This window comes from Camellia sinensis, chromosome 13, assembly GCF_055761805.1.
Source record: "Camellia sinensis isolate YWXY chromosome 13, ASM5576180v1, whole genome shotgun sequence".
NCBI lineage: Eukaryota > Viridiplantae > Streptophyta > Magnoliopsida > Ericales > Theaceae > Camellia > Camellia sinensis.
Window position 1 is genome coordinate 17558898 of NC_138973.1, and position 16217 is coordinate 17575114.

A 16217-nucleotide genomic window follows, 5' to 3' on the forward strand; every position below is an offset into this window, starting at 1 on the left:
TAACACTCTGGTGAACTTCCGGCGATACTCTAGCGACTTCCCGGTGATGTTGAACATTCCGACGAGTCTCCGGTGACCATCGACGGAAGTCCGACGATAGTAGGATGTAACAGCAGCTGTAAATTTAAAAAAAAAAAAAGAAAAGGATTTTTTGGTAATAATTAAAAATATATAGGACTAATTGGTGCAAGTGTTTTGTTTGGAGATTAGATAGGTCTTGAACTTTGTACATGAGACTTATTGGTAAGTTCCCCAAAAAAGTTTACAAAGATAGTGTTTTTAGAGCTGGGAAAAAAAAAACAAATAATCTGAAATTTTAAAAATTAAGAACACCCTGAGTTTCCAAAATACAATTGTTTAAGTATGACATTTATGTTATGTTTGGTTGAGGGATTTGATGAGGGATTTAGAAAAGGAAATGGAAAATGTAGGTGAAATGTGAATAAAGCATACATATATTTCACCTAGTTTTACACACATTTTCCCTTTTCCTTTCTAAATCCCTCCTCAAATCTCTCAACCAAACACAAAGTTAAAGTTTACTAAACAAGCCACATATGTTTTTCCTCTTTCATAATTTTTATAGGTCTCCTAAAAGAAATCTTCTTGTCTAAAGGCCCTACCAAAAAAAAAAAAAAAAAACCTACCTAGCCAATGGATCGATATATATACACCTTTAAAATTTTGTCTAAAATTTTTTTTAATCGCCCCTATCTTTTTCCATCACTTGCGGCCAATAACCTCTTTCATTCTTTCCTTTACCATTTCTCATTCAGCAATACTATAATTTCATACGTATGTAGCTAATAATTACCCAAAATTATTATTTTATGATTCAGATTTATTCTACATATAATTCTTACACTATACAAATTTAATCTCAACCACACAACCACTCATTGGTTCTTAGACTTATTCGTTCTCATTATCCATCCAACTTCTCTTTCTCTTTCTTCCTTTGTTTCTCTTCCTTTCCTTCTTTCTTCCTCTTCCTCTCTCCTTTTTTTCCTCTTTACATTTACTATCGTCGGTATAGCGATCCCGGGTTTACCCTTGTTGTACAATGATCCGGACATGTGTCCGTGAAGGTTGGTAGTTGTTTATTTCCTAGTTTGCATCCTCTTTACTTTGTATTTTGAGTTATGGGATGTGTTGGGCAGGTTTGTTACAGGTTGGTTGCGTTTGGGAGCCTAGTGTTGCTGCCCAGATTTTTGATCCTTCGCTCGAGCGAGGAGTTTGTCGCTCGAGCGAGGAGTAGTGTTGCCCCGGTTCTGGACCTGAGAGTTGTAGTTTCTGGCTCGAGCGAGCTTTTCGTGGCTCGAGCGGTCTGGGTTTTTCTTCGCTCGATCGAGAACTTCTTGGCTCGAGCGAGAGTTTTCTGTGTCTGGTCGCTCGAGCGACCAATCCTTCGCTCGAGCGAGCGTGTTTTATATCAGCGGACAGCAGCGTCTAAAACATCACTTTTTCACTTCTTTTCTTTGAGCAAACCCTTAATCCGACACTCTCTCTCTCTAAACTTGCACTCTCTCTAAGATTTGATCTCCCTAAGGTGTGAATCTAGCCTAGGGCCTTTGTTAAAAAGATAGAGGGCGTTGAGAGCTTCGATTTAATCTGAAAAAGTTTGGATTTGGAGCAAGTTGATCTTGGAGTCTTCATCTCCATTTTGGCTTAAACTTCAAGGTAGGGATATCCTACTCCTCTCTATGGGTTTTGTCTTTAAATTTTGGTATTTTGAGATGTTGGGCTTGGTTTGGTAATTTTGTGAAAGTTTGGGGCTTTTGTGTAATTTTACAAAAGTTGGGGTTTTATTCATAATAAACCTAGATGCATGTTTAGCATGAAAAAAATGGAATGATTGCTGAATCATTGAAGAAAATGGGACCTAAGGGTTGAAATGGTAATTATGGAAAATGGTCTAATTGCATTGTTTAATTAATTGGGATAATTAATTGATGAGAAATGAGGAAATGAAATGTTGATTGAATATCCATTTGTGCATTTATTTTCTGTTTTAGAAATAACTGCTTTGGGCTATCGGTGGAGGATAGTCGTGATTGTTGTAGACAATGTATGTTGATTAGGCAAACTGAAACTAATCAATGGAATGTGTTATGGAACTTGACAGTTGCTAGAATACATTAATTGTTTGTATTGTGTGATTGTATATAGAACCAATGTGTTTATATACGTTATGTGTAGAGGAGGAGATAGGGGATGTACTCCGCGGTTTAGGGGAAGATAGGGGATGGACCTCTAAACCGGATAGGTATTTGGAGGAGATAGGGGATGTACTCCGTAGACAGAGCTCATATGCTTGTCTAGAGAAGTGAAGATAGAGCTCATATGCTTATCTTTGTGAAGTGAAGTGTGGATACAGCTTGTATGCTTATCTGTGGATATTGTTGATATACATATCTGTTGTAGAGTGTGGATACAGCTTGTATGCTTATCTGTGGATATTGTTGATATACATATTTGTTGAGAATGTGGATATAGCTTTATTACTTATCTGAATGTGAGATATAGTTTTTATACATATCTGTGGAAATGATGATAGAGCTAGCATGCTTATCTGTTGAAAAAGGGAAAATGAAAAGTAATTGGGACTTGTAAGTCGTTGACATAAATATGTAATTTATGTGATTGAATCAGTGTTGACCAACTATCAATTGCTAATGTTTTAGTCATTGTCCATGGTTGGTTTAGTGTATTTCTACTGGGCTGTGGCTCACCCTATATGGGAATATCATTTTCAGGTGCAGGAAGCATGCCACCTCCAAGGACATAGCTGGGAGGCTAGTGGCGGACATAGTTTTGTCGTTTTACTGTTGATGTATTACATGTAATTTCAAGCCAAGGGCTTAATGTGTAAACGAGTTAGAACTCTTTGTTGTAACCAAGTGTTAACTTGGAAAGCTGTAAGCCCGTAGGGCATTTTGTTATGAGGTTAACATGTAATACTTATGTCTTGGAATTCTAATGAATGAAAGGAATGCAGTTAGTTTAAATGTAAATGCATGTCTTACCTGATGGGTTTATTGTTATTTTTTTGGGGGCGTTACAACTTGGTATCAGAGCGTACCGGGTTCGAATACTTTGGGTACGTGGGAAGTGATTAGGATCACAATGGGTTTGTCTCGCTTGATAGAGACTTAGATGTAGTATCATATGCTATGTGCTTAAATGCTAACATGCTTATGTGACTATGTGGGTATGGGATTTAATTTCTAGGATGTTGATTGGATCCTTGAGTTTCTGGAAGTCTTGTTGGAAAAGCACTTGATCAATGCTGTTTCTAACCGGAACTCTAGTAACGTCTTGGGACTATCATTATCCGGAAATGAAATTCGTAAGTGCTTATGTGTTTATGTGCTTATGTGGAGTGAATTACAGTTGTCCATGCATTAGGACGTGAGTGATTAGTTTCGGCACACCTATGAATGTGCTAACGTTCTGTGTTGCCTTTATTAGGATGTCAGGACGAGGAAGAGGTGCTAGGCGTGGTAGACCTGCGAGGCAGGAAGTACCGTTACAGGGTGAGATTCCGGCAGTGCAGGAGGGAGTTGGGCAGGCCAATGTGGCCGAGCCAGTGGGTCAGCAGGCTATGGGTGCCTTGGCCAGAGAGATAGCAGGAGCTTTGGGTATTCTTAGAGCTGGGAATCAGGCAGCTGAGATAGGGCCTTCCTTCTTGAAGAGGGAGTTCTTTCGGTGTAATCCGGATGAGTTTATCGGGGATACTAAAGAGCCGCTTAAGGCAGATGAATGGCTCGAACAGACAACGAAGACGTTTGAGATGCTTGGCATCGAGGACGGAGCACTGAAAGTGACCTTGGCATCCTTTCAACTGAAGGGAGATGCGGGTCAATGGTGGAAATACGAGAAAGCTCGTGTTGGTGGTACTTGGGAGGCGTTTGTGAATGCTTTTCAGGAGAGGTTCTTATCAGCAGCAGCTAGGGAGAAGCTGAGGGATCAGTTTAGCCGGCTTAATCAGCAGGGCTTGTCAGTGGCCGAGTTTGAGGCTACTTTTACCAGTCTGTCTAGGTTTGCACCTGAACTAGTGGCGTCTGAGGAACGCCGTTGCTATGAGTTTGAGCGGAAGTTGAGGCGGGGCCTCAAGTTGAGAGTTGGTGGGTCTTATATTCGAGAGTATAGACACCTAGTGGATGCTGCAGCTCATATGGAGCTTATGATGCAGGAGGAGGATGAGGGTCAGAGAGGCTCCAAGAGGAGCCAGGATAGTCAGAGTGATGGCAGGAGACAGAAGGGTTATAACCCTCAGCAGTCTCAGGGTGCAGTCTCTAGATCGACCTTTCCAGTGCCGAGTGTAGGCTCGGGGAGAGGCAGTCAGGGGGAATTCACTTGTTACAAGTGTGGCCAGCTGGGTCACAAGGTTTCAGTTTGCCCGCAGAAGGGTGGGGGTCAGAAAGCTGCTTCTTCTTCAGCTAGACCGCCGAGTCAGAGTTTGGGCAGGGGGCAGCTCTTGATTTGTTATCAGTGTGGACAACCTGGGCACATGAAGAGGTTTTGCCCACAGTTGAGTGCCACTTCGGGAGCGTCTGGTTCTAGGCAGACGCAGGGTTTTCAGCCAGCTCAGTCTGTGCAGGCCTCGAGGGCCAATCCGGGAGCTTCGTCATCCCAGTCTGTGCAGCAGTCTTTTGCTCCGAGAGGTGAGCAGGTAGACCAGGGGCCTACGGGGCGCGTGTATGCTGTTACCGCGCAGGATTTAGTACCAGCTCCATCAGTAGTGAGAGGTACTTTTTTATTTTGCAACTCGGTTGCTAATGTGTTGATAGACACGGGTGCATCTCATTCTTTTGTATCTGTTGCATTTGCATCTGTTTTGGAATTGGAGTTAGCACAGTTAGCATTTCCTATTTGTGTGGTATCGCCTTTGGGCGGTGAGTTGATTCTGAAACAGGGTGTTAGAGGATGTGATATAGAGGTCGCCGATTATAGGCTTCCTTTTCTGTTTGTTGTCATGCCCATGAAGGGTTTTGATGTTATTTTGGGTATGGACTGGTTATCGTCATACCGGGCTGTTATTGATTGCTACCGCCAGAGGGTTACGTTATGTACCTTGAGCGGGGAGTGGTTCCATTTCTTGGGAGACCGGGTTGGTAGTGTTTTGCCACCGGGGTATGATTCGCGAGGGCGAAGTGAGCTTAGTAGCCTATTTGCTAGCTTTGAGAGTGGTGAGAGTGGTGAGACCCAGCATGTATTGCCGAGGGTGGTTTGTGAGTATTCGGATGTTTTTCCCGAAGATCTTGTTAGTTTGCCACCTCACCGAGAGATAGAGTTCTCTATTGATTTAGTGCCTGGTACGGCGCCGATTTCTATGGCACCTTACCGTTTTGCTCCAGCAGAGTTGGTTGAGTTGAAAGTTCAGCTCCAGGAATTGCTAGATAAGGGCTTTGTTCGCCCTAGTGTTTCACCGTGGGGAGCTCCGGCACTCTTTGTTAAAAAGAAAGATGGTGCCTTGAGATTGTGTATAGACTACCGGAAGTTGAATCGGGCTACGGTTAAGAATAAGTACCCTATGCCCCGTATAGATGATTTGTTTGACCAGTTGAAGGGTTCCCGTTGTTTCTCTAAGATAGACTTGAGATCGGGTTACCATCAGTTGAGGGTCAGGGAGGAAGATGTTCCTAAGACGGCATTCCGTACGCGGTATGGCCATTATGAGTTTTTGGTGATGCCATTTGGGCTTACCAATGCACCGGCAGTCTTTATGGACTTGATGAACCGGATTTTCCGGGAGTTCTTAGACCGCTTTGTGGTTGTTTTTGTGGACGATATCCTTATCTATTCGTCATCTAAGGAGGAGCACGAGGAACACTTGAGAGTGGTGCTTGAGTTACTTAGAGCCCATAGGCTGTATGCCAAGTTTGGGAAGTGTGAGTTCTGGCTGGGGGAAGTCAAGTTCTTAGGCCATGTGGTATCCGGGGAAGGGGTGTCTGTTGATACATTCAAGGTTGAGGCAGTGCAAGATTGGGCACAGCCTAAGAGTGTATTTGAGATCCGCAGTTTTCTGGGATTAGCTGGGTATTACCGTCGGTTTGTGAAGGATTTCTCCAGGTTAGCGTCACCGTTGACTAGGCTGACTCGGAAGGGAGTCAAGTTTGTGTGGAGTGAGACTTGTGAAAAGTCGTTCCAAGAGTTGAAAGTTAGATTGACCACCGCTCCGGTGTTGATTATTCCGGAGAGAGGGTTGGGTTATGCGGTTTATTGTGATGCCTCACGAGAGGGTTTGGGTTGTGTGTTGATGCAAGAGGGGAAAGTGGTAGCTTATGGCTCACGTCAGTTGAAAATACACGAGAAGAATTACCCCACACATGACCTAGAGTTAGCAGCTGTGATCTTTGCCTTGAAAATCTGGAGGCACTACCTTTATGGTGAGAGGTTCGAGGTATTCTCGGATCATAAGAGTTTGAAGTATCTGTTTACACAGAGAGACTTGAATTTGAGGCAGAGGAGATGGATGGAGTTCATCGAGGATTATGATTTTGAGTTGCATTATCATCCGGGAAAGGCCAATGTTGTGGCCGATGCCCTTAGTAGGAAGACCATTAGTGATGTAGCTTGTATAGCCATCCGGGAATGGGAGATGTTGGGGGCACTTGGCGAGTTTGATTTGCTACTGGGCAAATCTGTTGAGGCTGCGGCTTTGTTTTCTGTTGTTGCGCAACCTACACTTGTGATTAGAGTGTTAGAGGCACAGAGAGGTGACCTTGAGGTAGAATCCCTCCGAGAGAAGATCTCCAGTGGGAAAGTTGAGAAGGGTTTGACGGTGTATCCCGACCTGAGTGTGAGATACCGAGACCGTTTGTTTGTACCGGAGGCTTGCCGAGAGGAGGTACTCCGAGAGTTTCACCATTCGCGCCTTGCGGTGCATCCGGGAGGTACTAAGATGTATCAGGATTTGGGTCGCCAGTTTTGGTGGCGGGGTATGAAGAGAGATGTGGCTGTTTTCGTATCGAAGTGCCTTACTTGCCAGCAAGTGAAGGCCGAGCATCAGAGGCCAGCGGGTTTGTTGCAACCCTTGCCTATTGCCGAGTGGAAGTGGGAGCATGTCACTATGGACTTCGTTGTAGGTCTTCCGAGGACTCAGCGGGGTAGTGATGCTATTTGGGTGGTTGTAGACCGGTTGACTAAATCGGCGCACTTTATTCCTATGCGCGTGAGAGATTCGGTAGATCATCTTGCCGACCTGTATATTCGGGACGTAGTGAGATTGCACGGGGTCCCAGTGACGATCGTCTCAGATAGAGATCCTCGTTTTACTGCTAGGTTGTGGCAGAGTTTGCAGAGTGCCTTGGGCACTAAGTTGACCTTTAGTACGGCTTATCATCCTCAGACTGACGGGCAGTCCGAGCGTACTATTCAGATCCTCGAGGATATGCTTCGGGGTTGTGTCCTGGATTTCAGTGGGACGTGGGAGAGGCACTTGCCATTGGTAGAGTTTGCCTACAACAACAGTTTTCAGTCTAGCATCGGTATGGCACCGTTTGAGGCCTTGTATGGCCGACCGTGTAGGTCTCCAGTTTGTTGGGCCGAGGTGGGTGATGCACCTTTGTTGGGTCCGGAGTTGGTTAGGGAGACGACGGAGAAAGTTGAGCTTATCCGTAGGAGGCTTGTTACAGCCCAGAGTCGACAAAAGAGTTATGCCGACCGTAGGAGGAGGCCTTTGGCGTTTGAGGTAGGTGATCATGTCTTTCTGAAGATATCACCTAGGCGAGGCCTGATGAGGTTTGGGAAGAGTGGGAAGTTATCCCCTCGGTTTATTGGTCCTTTTGAGATCCTTGAGAGGATTGGTGAGGTTGCTTATCGGTTAGCCTTACCGCCGCAGTTGTCCGGAGTGCATGATGTGTTTCATGTGAGTATGCTTCGGAAGTATGAACCAGATCCATCACATGTGTTGGATTGGACTGATTTAGAGGTAGGTGAGGATGCCTCGTATGAGGAGAGACCGGTTCGGGTCTTGGATAGGCGGGACCAGGTCTTGCGTGGCAAGACCATTCCTTTGGTGAAAGTCTTGTGGAAACATCACGGAGTGGAGGAAGCCACTTGGGAACGTGAGTTGGAAGTCCGAGAGAAATATCCGGACTTGTTTGTTGATATGTAATCTTGTATTTAAATTTTACATTTTGTTGAACTTAAGAGCTTTTATATATGTCTTAAGTTGTGAAACATTGAAAATGTTTTGGTTATTGGAAGTATGTTTTGGAACTTGCCTCATATGGAAGTTGAATGTAACATTATAGGTGTTAAGTATATTGTTGACATTGGAAAGTTAGTGCATAATGTTAGTGCATGTTAATAATACATATGTTTGTGTTATGTCTCTTGTTTAAGGGATGGGATGACCAGTAATGGGTCGAATTGTTGAATGTTAAATTGTAACATTGTTTAAAATGGAGGAAAACCTGTTTTTGAAAACTTGTGCTTAATTTCGGGGGCGAAATTCTTTAAGGGGGGGAGGTTATAGCGATCCCGGGTTTACCCTTGTTGTACAATGATCCGGACATGTGTCCGTGAAGGTTGGTAGTTGTTTATTTCCTAGTTTGCATCCTCTTTACTTTGTATTTTGAGTTATGGGATGTGTTGGGCAGGTTTGTTACAGGTTGGTTGCGTTTGGGAGCCTAGTGTTGCTGCCCAGATTTTTGGTCCTTCGCTCGAGCGAGGAGTTTGTCGCTCGAGCGAGGAGTAGTGTTGCCCCGGTTCTGGACCTGAGAGTTGTAGTTTCTGGCTCGAGCGAGCTTTTCGTGGCTCGAGCGGTCTGGGTTTTTCTTCGCTCGATCGAGAACTTCTTGGCTCGAGCGAGAGTTTTCTGTGTCTGGTCGCTCGAGCGACCAATCCTTCGCTCGAGCGAGCGTGTTTTATATCAGCGGACAGCAGCGTCTAAAACATCACTTTTTCACTTCTTTTCTTTGAGCAAACCCTTAATCCGACACTCTCTCTCTCTAAACTTGCACTCTCTCTAAGATTTGATCTCCCTAAGGTGTGAATCTAGCCTAGGGCCTTTGTTAAAAAGATAGAGGGCGTTGAGAGCTTCGATTTAATCTGAAAAAGTTTGGATTTGGAGCAAGTTGATCTTGGAGTCTTCATCTCCATTTTGGCTTAAACTTCAAGGTAGGGATATCCTACTCCTCTCTATGGGTTTTGTCTTTAAATTTTGGTATTTTGAGATGTTGGGCTTGGTTTGGTAATTTTGTGAAAGTTTGGGGCTTTTGTGTAATTTTACAAAAGTTGGGGTTTTATTCATAATAAACCTAGATGCATGTTTAGCATGAAAAAAATGGAATGATTGCTGAATCATTGAAGAAAATGGGACCTAAGGGTTGAAATGGTAATTATGGAAAATGGTCTAATTGCATTGTTTAATTAATTGGGATAATTAATTGATGAGAAATGAGGAAATGAAATGTTGATTGAATATCCATTTGTGCATTTATTTTCTGTTTTAGAAATAACTGCTTTGGGCTATCGGTGGAGGATAGTCGTGATTGTTGTAGACAATGTATGTTGATTAGGCAAACTGAAACTAATCAATGGAATGTGTTATGGAACTTGACAGTTGCTAGAATACATTAATTGTTTGTATTGTGTGATTGTATATAGAACCAATGTGTTTATATACGTTATGTGTAGAGGAGGAGATAGGGGATGTACTCCGCGGTTTAGGGGAAGATAGGGGATGGACCTCTAAACCGGATAGGTATTTGGAGGAGATAGGGGATGTACTCCGTAGACAGAGCTCATATGCTTGTCTAGAGAAGTGAAGATAGAGCTCATATGCTTATCTTTGTGAAGTGAAGTGTGGATACAGCTTGTATGCTTATCTGTGGATATTGTTGATATACATATCTGTTGTAGAGTGTGGATACAGCTTGTATGCTTATCTGTGGATATTGTTGATATACATATCTGTTGAGAATGTGGATATAGCTTTATTACTTATCTGAATGTGAGATATAGTTTTTATACATATCTGTGGAAATGATGATAGAGCTAGCATGCTTATCTGTTGAAAAAGGGAAAATGAAAAGTAATTGGGACTTGTAAGTCGTTGACATAAATATGTAATTTATGTGATTGAATCAGTGTTGACCAACTATCAATTGCTAATGTTTTAGTCATTGTCCATGGTTGGTTTAGTGTATTTCTACTGGGCTGTGGCTCACCCTATATGGGAATATCATTTTCAGGTGCAGGAAGCATGCCACCTCCAAGGACATAGCTGGGAGGCTAGTGGCGGACATAGTTTTGTCGTTTTACTGTTGATGTATTACATGTAATTTCAAGCCAAGGGCTTAATGTGTAAACGAGTTAGAACTCTTTGTTGTAACCAAGTGTTAACTTGGAAAGCTGTAAGCCCGTAGGGCATTTTGTTATGAGGTTAACATGTAATACTTATGTCTTGGAATTCTAATGAATGAAAGGAATGCAGTTAGTTTAAATGTAAATGCATGTCTTACCTGATGGGTTTATTGTTATTTTTTTGGGGGCGTTACAGTCGGTCACCATTGTCATCCACTTGTATAGTTCACCCCACCTCATTGATCTTTATTCCTTTCATTTCTTAATGGAAAATGATATCACTTTCCAAATCTATTTTTTAGACCCAATGATGTATAAAGAAAATGATTGATTGATGATTATAGAAAATAAAAGAGAGAGAGAGAGAGAGAGAGAGAGAGAGAGAGTTGTCCAACATATTTTAATTGATTGTCAATTCATTGAATTTGAAAAATAAGTCTAATTTTTAAATTTGAATAACAATACTCTTTCCTAATAATATCATTATTTTGATGTTGTTTGGGGACATTTTTGTTAATCATACCACATATTCAATGTTGTACCTTGCATACGAATAGGATTTAGATTAGCCTCATCATCCCATCCCCATTTGCATGCACAAACAAACATTTGATAAGAACTTGTCATTCCTATTTGGTCTTATGGATACATGATCCTAGGACTATAGTTCCAGACAATGAATCTCATGCTCATCCTCTGAATCAAACCTTCAACCCCAAGAAAATATATTATTAGATGAATAACATATTTCCACGGCTTCAATTTTTTTCCTATGATGTTAATAAGCTAGTAGAATTAGATTACCATTGATGTCACTTCATTAACAACTTAAGACATCACTTTACTAGCACCTAACCAACTTATCGTAACCACTTGAGCTACTGCACAAGTCATATGGTTGAATGATTACTAGTTTGGGAATGTTCAAAATGTTGTATCCAAATTCAATGCACAAAGGATTTCTGAACTTAGAAAATAAAATAAGGACTATGAGATTCACTTGAATATCTAAACACAATGGATCATACAAGTATGATTTTGACAACATTGTCAAACTCTATCTGAATTACAGTAAATTCATACATACAAACTGAGTAAATTCGTTTCTACATCACAATTAATTTAATTTTGAGTCCAAAATCCAAATTTTATTTGATTTCAATATAAACAAAATCAACCTTCCACTCAGAAATGGGTGATTTGATACGTGTTAAAAAATACTATAAAGACATCAATGGAAAATACTCCCTTCATCTATCTCCCTCATTTCAAATGTAATAAAAACAAATAAATTAAAATAAAAACACCTCGAAGTGGCAGCATCGTATGTAAACAAGTCCAATATAAATATTTCTCAGTCGAATACATAAAAATAATTCAACCCATGAATGTATTTAAATATTCTCTTTGAACTTTGTCCATTGCATTGCCCAACCTCAAACTCTGCAGAGAGAGAGGCTGAGAAAGAAGAAAGAGCCTTGAGAAACAAAACCCAAATCCATTTCAGAACATTTACACCTCCTGTTACTGTATATTTACGTTACATCCTTTGATTTCCATATTCTCTCTCATTTCTCTTATAATGTAACTTTTCATGTCTCTATAGACTCTCATTGGAATATAAAATATACAGAAAACAGAGGTTTTCAAGAAATACAGGGAAGCTTTTAAAGAAACAGAGGTTTCCTTTTCCTGCGCTATTCTATTCCACATGGGTTCTTGCAAACAGTGGTGAAGCCAGAAATTAAATCAGAGGGCACTTATTTACAAATAAAAAAAAAAAAAAAAAATTAAAGACTCTTTGGCTTTGTATATAGATAGATAGATAATTAAATTCTAGTGAACGGTTTATCATATTAAATTTTGAAATGAAAAAATAATTATTCTTTTTAAAAGTGATAAATTACGGAACAATTATATTCTAGTGAATTGCTTCCATATAGTGTCACAAATTTAAATTTTGAAATAGTTAAGCAAACTTTCCATTTCAAGGTCATAATTTATGGGATACTTAAGAGTTCTTTATGGGATAATTAGAATTTTATTTATATGATTAAATGAGAATTAACCAATAAAAAAATTAATTATTAAAAAATAGATGAAGAGTTAGCCACTAGTGTTTTTTTATATAAATAATTTTAAAATTAAAAAAATTAATTCCTGATGAAAAAAAGGATTAATTAGCTAGGTGATATACATATATATATATATATATATAGTATTGTTTTTTTATTATGGAAACCAATTCCTTAAATCATGTGTATTTTATAAGGTATCAAATTTTGAAATTTGAATTCCTAAATCATAGGTGAATATTCATCAAATGCTTTGTTAACTATGATTTAAATTTTAAATTTCAATTTTTAGTAGCCAAATAATGTTTTTTTCTTTTTTAAAAAGTAGCCAAAAATCAACATAGATGGTTTGGAGTATTGAAACAACTCTTATAGTTAAAACCCCATGTTCTTCCATTTTCCTTAATATATATATATATATATATATATAATTTAAAAATAAAAAAAAATAAAAACACAGCAAAGTGGCAGCATCATATGTAAACAAGTCCAATATAAATATTTCTCAGTCAAATCCATAAAAATAAAAATACAAATGTTTCAACCCATGAATGTAATTAAATCTTCTGTTTGATCTTTGTCCATTGCATTGTTGGAGATACTTCAAATTTATATATATATATATACACTCGCACACTGTTGTGTGAATTCAAAATAACACTTACTTTTTTTTAATCTTTTCTTTATAATTTTAAGTCAACTATTCCCTTTCCTTTTCAGTTTAATCTTCATTTTGGAATTGATTAGCCCTTTGATTTGGGAAATTCATATATATATATATATATATATATATATATATAGTTTCGTTTCCTTTTCCTCCTAGCTTTGACAGGCTATATATATATGAGCATAAACATTCTGCTGAATGCACAAAAATATTGTCTTCTTCTCTAATTTCTGTCAATGTTTATCTGTTTCTATACACGAGTTTGAAGCCTTGATTGGTGAGTTCACACCAACAAGACTGGTCATTGAATCCTCTGGATGACGTGTTCTAGCACTCTCCGGTGAACTTCTGATCCCTATCAGCCCAATCACATTCTTCTCTTTTAAAAAGAGCTGACATGGATATTTTTCGAAGAATACATGTAATGCCTAAAACATTGTGCCCTGTGTATATAAATTGTATGGACATCATATAATTTACTACAATAGTACATATCCATTTTAATTATGTGCAGTTAGTGATCTGAACATTCTTCTTATCTGTGCAGCTTGCATTTGCATTTGTTGTATACCCCTGCTTGGTTGTGCAATACATGGGCCAGGCTGCTTTCCTGTCTAAAAATACCTCATCCATTCCTAACAGCTTCTATGACTCAATACCTGGTTTGTTCATTTTCACCACACTTGGAACTTTGAACATTTTGTTGATTAAGCCAAATTTTGTCTTGATCTTCTTTTGATCGTTGGTTATCTTGCAGATGCTGTATTTTGGCCTGTCTTCATTATTGCTACTCTAGCAGCTATTGTTGGAAGTCAAGCTATCATCACTGCAACGTTCTCCATTATCAAGCAATGCCATGCCCTTGGTTGCTTTCCGCGAGTCAAGGTTGTGCACACCTCAAAAAATATTTATGGGCAGATATATATACCAGAAATTAACTGGATCCTCATGATCATTACTCTTGCTATAACAATTGGGTTCCAGGATACAACTTTAATTGGAAATGCTTATGGTAAGAATCAATTTGGGAATTGCATGATCTCTCTCTTTCTCATAAATCTTTGAGCATTATATTGATCTTGCCTATAGCTTATTTATATTTCCAAAACTAGTTTTCCAAGTCTTGCTTTATTTATTAATGTCATCTTCATATTTCTGTTTCATAATCTGACCTGTGCACACACAAACACATAGGACACATGCAATGTATAGACATAAGCATGTGTCACAGATATGGAGACCTGAATGATGCTGTCTATTTTGGCCCCAATTAAAAGAAAAAGAAAAAATGCATCAAAAAAAGCAGAAATGTGGACATACATGTAAGCATGTGCTACATAAACAGACATTGCACTCTAGCTCTCCGACCCCACCCTAAAAGCAGAGGTTTGATGGGCTATTCCCTTTTCTTAAAAAACAGAGGTTTTAAAGAAACAGAGCTCCCTTTTCTTTTCTTTTCTTTTCTTTCCTTGGGCTATTCCAAATGGGTTCTTGCAAAAATCAAGAGGGCAATCGACAAAATTGCTTGTGGGTTCACGGACCTATCATTGTAGGTGCTGGACCCTCTGGGGTAGCAGTCTCAGCTTGCCTCAAGAACAATGGTGTACGCTCTCTCATTCTTGAAAGAAGTGACTGTATAGCTTCTTTATGGAAACAAAGAACATACGATCGTCTCAAACTCCACCTTCCCAAACAGTTCTGTGAACTTCCACTGTTTGGTTTCCCGGAAAATTTCCCCAAGTACCCAACAAAACACCAGTTCATATCATACATGGAGTCATATGCTTCACACTTCAACATCGAACCAAGCTTCGAACAAGTGGTGAAAAGAGCAGAGTTTGATTCAACTATTGGGTTTTGGAGGGTTCAAACTCAAGATTGTGAGTACATTTCCCGGTGGATTATCGTTGCCACGGGCAAAAATGCCGAGCCTGCGATACCGGAAATTCCAGGGATTGAGAGGTTTGATGGGCCTGTTGTGCATACAAGTTTGTATACCTCTGGTTCTGATTTCAGAAATCAGAGTGTTTTGGTGGTTGGTTGTGGGAATTCTGGTATGGAGGTTAGTTTGGACCTCTGTAAACACAATGCAACCCCTCATATGGTTGGCTAGAAGCACTGTAAGTTTCATTTAGTTTTTTTAAGTACTTTTGCTTTCTATTATGGCTCATTTTTTTCTTTCTTTCTTTCTGGCTATGCATTAAAATCAATTTTTGGGCAGTTGAAACCACTTATTTGAAAATAATTTTCAAATTTTTGGATTTGGATAACAAATATTTACACAAAAATTGTCACAAAATCCGACATAAAAAATATATGAATGTTTTGACATTTGAAAAGTGAGTCCTATAGTGAACCATTTAAAATATAATCTTATTCATTCATGTATGTTTTGCGTATGTTCTTTGAGAGGGAGATTAATGATATGGAATTGGGTCAGACAGATTTGGGCCGAACAGGTGTTAGGCCAAGTTGTGTGGCCCGACCTTGAAGGGAGCTGCTCGGTTAAGGCAGCACGTGAATTGACCGAGCTGCAAGGATCAGTGGTTACGAAGCCAGTCAGGTGAAAAGTCCAACGCCAGGAAAGGCAAGGTTGGACCGAGGTACCTGTTTGCTCGGCAGGTAGGTCGACCGCAAACAAGCGTGAGTTGCCCCGAGCTCGGCTTTGCCGAGATGCCGTCGAGTCCGGTCCTCATCTGAGCTTAGCTGTTGGAGTACTTGGGTATGAAGCGCAGCATGGCAGACGATGGCTGAGATGATACTGCTCGGCTGCCGAGCTCCCAGGAGAATGGGCAGGCAGTTGGGTTAGGTGGTGCTCAGCAAGGTTTATGCTGACAGATGGGATAGCAGTGCCACGTGTTGAGAGGTCACTGGGAGTCGATTTGGGGCGCAGAAGGTATATAAGCATGTCTGCGCCCCCCATACGGAGACAGATGTACATTTGGTAAGAGAAACACTTAAATGCAATTCTCTCCCTTCTCTCTATCTATTCCCTGGTGTGTGTTCTAACTTGACCGTCGGAGGGGTTTTCCGGCCACACACCGCCCGGTAGCTCACCGCCTTTGTGTACGCAGGTGATCGGATAGAAGCGGAGCTTGGAAGAAGGAAGTACAGGCTCGCCTGAATATTTGCTCCCCGTACAATTAGCGCCGTCTGTG

At 40.3% G+C, this 16217-nt stretch overlaps 1 long non-coding RNA gene and 1 pseudogene across 1 annotated transcript; both read left to right on the forward strand.

The window, feature by feature from the left end:
• The first annotated feature begins 13581 nt into the window (after nucleotides 1–13581).
• On the forward strand, nucleotides 13582–14431 carry LOC145806541 (uncharacterized). Its single transcript, XR_014349858.1, has 2 exons — nucleotides 13582–13721; nucleotides 13817–14431. It is a non-coding gene; the product is annotated as an uncharacterized LOC145806541 (long non-coding RNA).
• A 103-nt stretch (nucleotides 14432–14534) lies between these two features.
• LOC114298921 (putative indole-3-pyruvate monooxygenase YUCCA4 pseudogene) lies at nucleotides 14535–15412 on the forward strand (annotated as a pseudogene).
• The last annotated feature ends 805 nt before the right edge of the window (nucleotides 15413–16217 follow it).